Genomic DNA, 6811 nt, shown 5'->3' with positions numbered 1-6811 from the left:
AGTATTCAGAGGCTAAGCATGCAGGTGAGGTTTGATATGTAAGAGGAGATTTAGAGCTTAAATAAATAAAATTGGGTGGGATCACACGTCTAAGCCTCAGACCTATTGTCCCTCATGGAAACTGCAGAGTAGTCCTTGAGCAGATTTGTGTGGGCAACCCTTAAAGTCAAGATGCTCTGTGAAAAACACCACACAGTTATTGACCTGTTTGACTTAAAATAACCAAATTTTGTAATTGATTATGTGCCAAGTTGGAAACCACATTTCGTTAGATTCTAACACAGACAAGTAGAAGTTGGTGCCAAGACTTTAAAGAAAAATCAATGGAAGGAAACATAAATTTAAAAAAAAATGTTAACATTTATTCATCTATTTAAAACATTTTTATTTTAGGATTATTCATTCTTCCAGCCACTCATTCATACCTATATCTCTTTAACAAGGTGTTTTAAAATTATTTTTATATTGCCATTTGTTTTAACACAAGTAATACATGCAGCTCAAAATTTGAAAAATATAAGAAATTGTAGAGTAAAAAGTAGTTTTCACTTCCACTCTTGTCTTAGACACTGTTCCCTCCCAGGAGTGACAACTGTTGTTGATGGTTTCCATATTACCTTTTAGAAACAGTCTACATTTGAAAATGCATATCCATGCATCTGTTTGACCTTTATCCATCAGTCTATCCATCCATCAAACCATTCATTTATCTATCCATCTATCTATCCATGTGTCCGTTGATTGATCTATATACTTTTTTTATTCAGGAATTAGGAAGAGGCAGCCATTATTTGCTTTCAGATGGCAGACTACTTTGTTCCATTGACCTGGTGGGAAAGAGACTTGGAGTCACTGGTCTTGATGTTTAACTTGCCACACCACAGTTGTAGGGTTGGGCTGTCAGAGACCTGTCAGGGAACAGTGGGCATTTTAGAAAACAGTTACATGTAATTATTCAGATTTTATTCGGTCAGGCCACATGGTTTTGGGTTTGATTCTGAGGGGGAGGGAAACTGCAGTAAGTGAATGAAGAGAAATGAAACGTGAGCGCATGAGGTGCTATGGAAAGGGTGATTGGAACCAGGCATTCTTGGATCCAGCCCTCATTAAGAGCTGTATGACGAGGTTACTTAACTTCTTGGAGTCTCAGTTTTCCTATCTGTGAAATGAGGATTACTGTATCCTCCTTTGCAGATTAAAGGCAGCCTGATCCCCAGATATAATCAGTGCTTATATTATGATTCTGCCGTCAACGTTATTAAGTACATTCGAGTCCCTTGTTTGTTTTATACAAGATACTGGAAATTTAACCTCAGTTGATGATTTAAGATACAGTGTAATGTGGAGACAGAGGGTTGGCTGTAAAAGGTGCATAACGCAGGGCAGACTTCGAGTATGGAATTTAGGGATGGCAGAGGATATCTTCCAGTTTGAGTGGAGATGGGGGCTGAGCTACCAAACTGCTGAAGAGACAGTAACCTCAGCTGTCTTCATGGCAACGGCCCTCATTCCCTGCAGCGTTCCTGTGCCAGCCTGGGAGAAATCTACACCACTGCCTCTGGGCAGGGTGTGTACACTTCTGGCCCGGATAGTGGCCTCACTGCCGGCAACCTCACCTTCCACCCACCTTTCCAGCTGCATCTGTTGAATGTTTCTAAAATGCTCAGGTTGCCATTTCAGTCCTGCGCTTGAAAGTCCTCATCACCAGCACTTCACGGGCGGTGCCGTGGTTAAGGCTTCACTTTCCAATGCAGGGGGTGAGGAGGGTTCAATCCCCAGTCAGGGAGCAAAGATCCCATATACATTGTGGCCAAGAAACCAGAACATAAACTACAGAAGCAATATTTTAACAAATTCAATAAAGACTAAAGAAATATTCCCATCACCTTCAGGACAAAGTTAAATTCTTTAGCACACAAAACCTATGCTATGGAATGAATGTTTGTGTCCCCCTAAAATTCATATATTGAAGCCTAATCCCCTGTGTGATGTATTAGGAAGTGGGGACTTTGGGAGGTAATGGTCATGAGGGTGGAGCCCCCATGAATGGGATTAGTACCCTGGTGTTGGAGAAGACTCTTGAGAGTCCCTTGGACTGCAAGGAGATCCAACCAGTCCATCCTAAAGGAGATCAGTCCTGGGTTTTCATTGGAAGGACTGATGCTGAAGCTGAAACTCCAATACTTTGGCCACCTGATGCGAAGAGCTGACTCATTGGAAAAGACCCCGATGCTGGGAAAGATTGAAGGCAGGAGGAGAAGGGGATGACAGAGGATGAGATGGTTGGATGGTATCACTGACTTGATGGACGTGAGTTTGGGTAAGCTCCGGGAGTTGGTGATGGACAGGGAGGCCTGGAGTGCTGCAGTCCATGGGGTTGCAAAGAGTCAGACATGACTGAGCGACTGAACTGAACTGAAAAGAGGGCTCAGAGAGCCCTCTCGCCCCTTCGTCCATGTGGGGACACAATGAGAAGAAGGCTGTCTGTGAATCAGGAAGTGGATCCCCTTTAGACACCAAATTTGCCGGACCCGGATCTTGGACTTTCCAATCTCCAGAACTGTAAGCGATAAATGTTTGCAGTGTAAGTCACCCAGTCTACGGTATGTTTGTTACACAGCCTGAACTGACTGAGACACCTTCGACAGGGGACCCTTTCTAACTCTTCCCACCTCAGTTTTGTTCACTTCTTTGTGTACATCAGCGTTCTACGATTTGATACCTTGGCATGCATTGGAATCCTCTACTCTTTTTTTCATCCAGCACTCCCCCGTTCTTCCTTCAAGACTCAGCTCAGACACCCTTCCTACAAGTTCTCCATGACTCCTTAAGACCAGCACCCAGCCTCAGGTGACTTGATGGAGCACACGTTGGCTCTCTCTCTACGTCTCTTTCCATGAAGTAGCTCACAGGGGAGTGCAGGGGTCAGAGGGTGAGAGCTGGGGTGGGGGTCTTTTAAATCTGTGCGGGTGGGCACTGAGCCAGCAAAAGTCACTCTTGTGGCTTTTCTTGTCACATAGAAATCCCTAGGGTCGGGAGACTTGGTGGGAGTCACAAGCAGACACTGAGGAAGCCAGCTTCTTTGGCAAGGGTGTTCCTGTCCCAGTTGGTAGGGGGAGAACATCTACTGCATTTTAATTTAATTTAGTTTACTTGTGTTGTTTCTTTATGTCTCTGTTGGGATTTTATTTTTTATTTTAAAATAATTCAGTTTAATGCCTTTATTGTATTTTCAATCTGTAACCTATAGCATCTTGCTCGCTCACTCAGTCATGTCCAGCTCTTTGCAACTGCATGGACTGTTGCCCGCCAGGTTCCTCTGTCCATGGGATTTCCCAGGTAAGAGTACTGGAGTGGGTTGCCATTTCCTCCTCTAGGAAATCTTCCCAACCCAGAGATCAAACCTGCGTCTCCTGCATTGCAGATGGATTCTGTACCACTGAGCCCTCTAGGAAGCCCCCTTAGTTGGGATTTTAAATGAGCTTTTTAAAAAAAGTAATCATAAGCCTGCCTCTGACCTCCTCTCTGGACCTGGAGTTTTATTTTGTTTTTTGTTCACCGTGTCAAGTTTATTATAGAATAAACTTTAACTTAATTATTTTCATAAGATATACATAAAACACAATGGACTTTAAAAATACTTTCAGTTCAGTTCAGTTCAGTCACTCAGTCATGTCCGACTCTTTGCGACCCCATGGACTGCAGCACGCCAGGCCTCCCTGTCCATTACCAACTCCTGGAGCTCACTCAGACTCATGTCTGTTGAGTCGGTGATGCCATTCAACCATCTCATCCTCTGTCTTTTTTCTAATATTTTATAATATTCAAATTTTTATTAAAGTATACTTGCTATACAGTATTACAGAAGTTATAGATATATAATACATTGATTCACAATTTGTAAAGGCCATACTCCACTTGTAGTTAATATAAAACACTAACTGTAATTGGCAAAACTAATACAATTATGTAAAGTTTAAAAATAAAATAAAATTAGAGAAAAAAAAAAGAAAAAAAAAAAAAAACACTAACTGTATTCCCCATGTTGTACAATATATCCTTGTGACTTATTTTATATCTAATAATAGTTTGTACCTCTTAATCCTAATGTTGTCCTTCCCTCTTCCCCTCTGCCCACTGCTAAGTATTAGCTTGTTCTCACAGTGGAATTTTTATGGCATAGAAAGTTTAAAAGTATTTTTCTAATTTTGAAATAATTTTAGATTTATAGAGAAGTTGCCATGATAGGACAGAGAGTTCCCCTAAATGTTATCGTCTTATGTTACTGTGGTCCATTTGTCACAACACAGACAGCAACATAGAAATGTAACTATTACCTAAACTCCAGATTGCATTTGGATTTCACCAGTTCTTCCACTGATGTCCTTTTTCTGTCCAGGATTCAGTCCAGAGCCCCACGTTGCATTTAATCTCACGTCTCCTTAATTTCCTCTGGTCTTTGACGCTTCTTAATCTTTCCTTGTTTTTCAAGATCTCAATCGTTTTGAGGAGTGCTAGACAGGTGCCTGGTGGGCTGCCGTCTGAAGCGACTTAGCAGCAGCAGCAGCAGCAGACAGGCGTTTTGTAGATTTGGACTTGGTGATTTTAACGAGAGTTTGGTCCCCTTCACTCACCGCATGAATAAAGGCCTGTCCTGAAGTTTACCAGCAGCGTGGACATTTCAGATTAGTCTGCCATCTGTGCTGCCCCTGGAACACAGGAGAGATGCATCTTGGAGACGGAAGTCTGGCAAACCCAGGTGTTCTTCCTGGAGGTGATTTTGTCTGTAGTCTCATCACAGAGTTGGATGAGACTTTGGCCAAGGCCAAGGTAGCAGGATCTGTGCTAAAATCTTTCAGATTTACTTCCTTGCCATGGGAGTCTGAGTTCCAAATCCTAGCCTGTGTGCAGCCTGCTCCACCAAATAATGAGGCACTGGGTGCTTTTTAAGGCGGCTGACCTTTGGAGCAAATTATCCAAGGAAATCTGATTAGCTAGTTCACTGAGTTCCTGCAAAATGGATCTTGGTGTATTTCTGCTGCAGAAATGTCAGCGTAATTGGAGTTCCTGGAGCTCAAAGACCTTCTTTCTCATTGTTTCCATCCTTTGGAGGAGAAAAAAAAAAAAACCCAAACAAACAAAACCCAACTCCCTAAAGAATTATTCTTTGACTTAAGGTTCTTTGCTTTTGCACATGGTTTGGAAGCTGCTGCTGGCTGTATTTACAACTTTATTAATCATGGGAACAGTCTGAACATCATTTAAACAAACAAGCCAAAAAAAAAAGTCCATCCGCAAATAGATGATGTGAGCTTAATAGAGATGGCCCAGCCAAAGACCTTAAATAAATAAACTGACTTTAATTCGAGGGAAAGAGCATGGGTTGGTAATTACTTGAGGCTGTGTGCCGTGCAATGTAACCAAATTCAAAACTCACTAATTTCATTATTTTAATGGAAGTCTGCATCCCATTCATTAGGCTGACATATGACTAGCCATTAGTAACAGTTCATTTCTAAAGCTATGGTGGAGAAAGGGTGATTGGAAATGAGTGAGGGCCAAGCCTGGTGGAAGTTGACAGTGCTTAGAGGGGAACTTCTGGATGGGATTTGAGAGCGGCAGGGATCACAGGAGAAAAACTGTTAAGTTGGATGGAGGCAAGAAGCCGCAGAGTCAAAATACAGGCCTTGGATCCAGAGAGACCCAGGTTCACATTCTGGGTTCGCCACATACTAGCTATGTGACCTTGGGCATATTACATCCTCTCTCCGAACTTCATTTTCTTCATCCATGAAAGGGGGTAATGATTGTACCTCACATAGTTGCTTGAGATGATTCAATGCAGTAGTTGTTTACGGGGTTGAGTTTAGGTCCTGGCACATAGTAAGATTTTTTTTTTTAATTGAAGTATAATTGATTTCGTTTCAGGTGTATAGCAAAATGATTCAGTTGTGTGTGTGTGTGTGTGTGTGTGTGTGTGTGTGTGTATACACACACACATACATACATTCTTTTTCATGTTCTTTTCCCTTATAATTTATTCAGTTCAGTTCAGTTCAGTTCAGTCACTCAGTCGTGTCCGACTTTTTGCGACCCCATGAATCGCAGCACGCCAGGCCTCCCTGTCCATCACCAATTCCCGGAGTTCACTCAGACTCATGTCCATCGAGTCAGTGATGCCATCCAGCCATCTCATCCTCTGTCGTCCCCTTCTCCTCCTGCCCCCAATCCTTCCCAGCATCAGAGTCTTTTCCGATGAGTCAACTCTTCGCATGAGGTGGCCAAAGTACTGGAGTTTCAGCTTTAGCATCATTTCTTCCAAAGAGATCCCAGGGCTGATCTCCTTCAGAATGGACTGGTTGGATCTCCTTGCAGTCCAAGGGACTCTCAAGAGTCTTCTCCAATACCACAGTTTAAAAGCATCAATTTTTCGACTTACAAGATACTAAATATAATTCCCTTTGCTATACACTAGGTCCTTGTTCTTAATCTATATTATATATAGTAGTGTATCTGTTAATTCCAAACTCCTAATTTTTCCCCTCTTTCCCCTTTGGTGACCATAAATTTGTTTGCTGTCTGTGATTCTATTTTGTAAATAAATTCATTTGTATCATATTTTAGATTTCACATACAAGTGATATTATATGATATTTGTCTTTGTCTGACTTACTTCACTTGGTATAAAAATCTCTAGACCTATCCATGTTGCTGGAATGGCATTATTTCATTCTTTTTTCTGGCTAATATTCCATGGTTTCTTCTTTGTCTGTTTCTCTGTTAATGGACATTTAGGTTTCTTCCATGATGT

At 41.8% G+C, this 6811-nt stretch overlaps 1 long non-coding RNA gene across 1 annotated transcript; it reads right to left on the bottom strand.

Moving 5' to 3' along the window:
- Positions 1–368: 368 nt before the first annotated feature.
- LOC113883479 lies at positions 369–4930 on the bottom strand. Its single transcript, XR_003508653.1, has 2 exons — positions 4338–4930; positions 369–908 (listed from the first exon to the last, which is right to left on the bottom strand). It is a non-coding gene; the product is annotated as an uncharacterized LOC113883479 (long non-coding RNA).
- Positions 4931–6811: the final 1881 nt, after the last annotated feature.

Source organism: Bos indicus x Bos taurus, chromosome 25, assembly GCF_003369695.1.
Source record: "Bos indicus x Bos taurus breed Angus x Brahman F1 hybrid chromosome 25, Bos_hybrid_MaternalHap_v2.0, whole genome shotgun sequence".
NCBI classification, from domain to species: domain Eukaryota; kingdom Metazoa; phylum Chordata; class Mammalia; order Artiodactyla; family Bovidae; genus Bos; species Bos indicus x Bos taurus.
The sequence above is the reverse complement of the archived record's forward strand: the minus strand, read 5'-3'. Positions and strand labels throughout refer to the sequence as shown.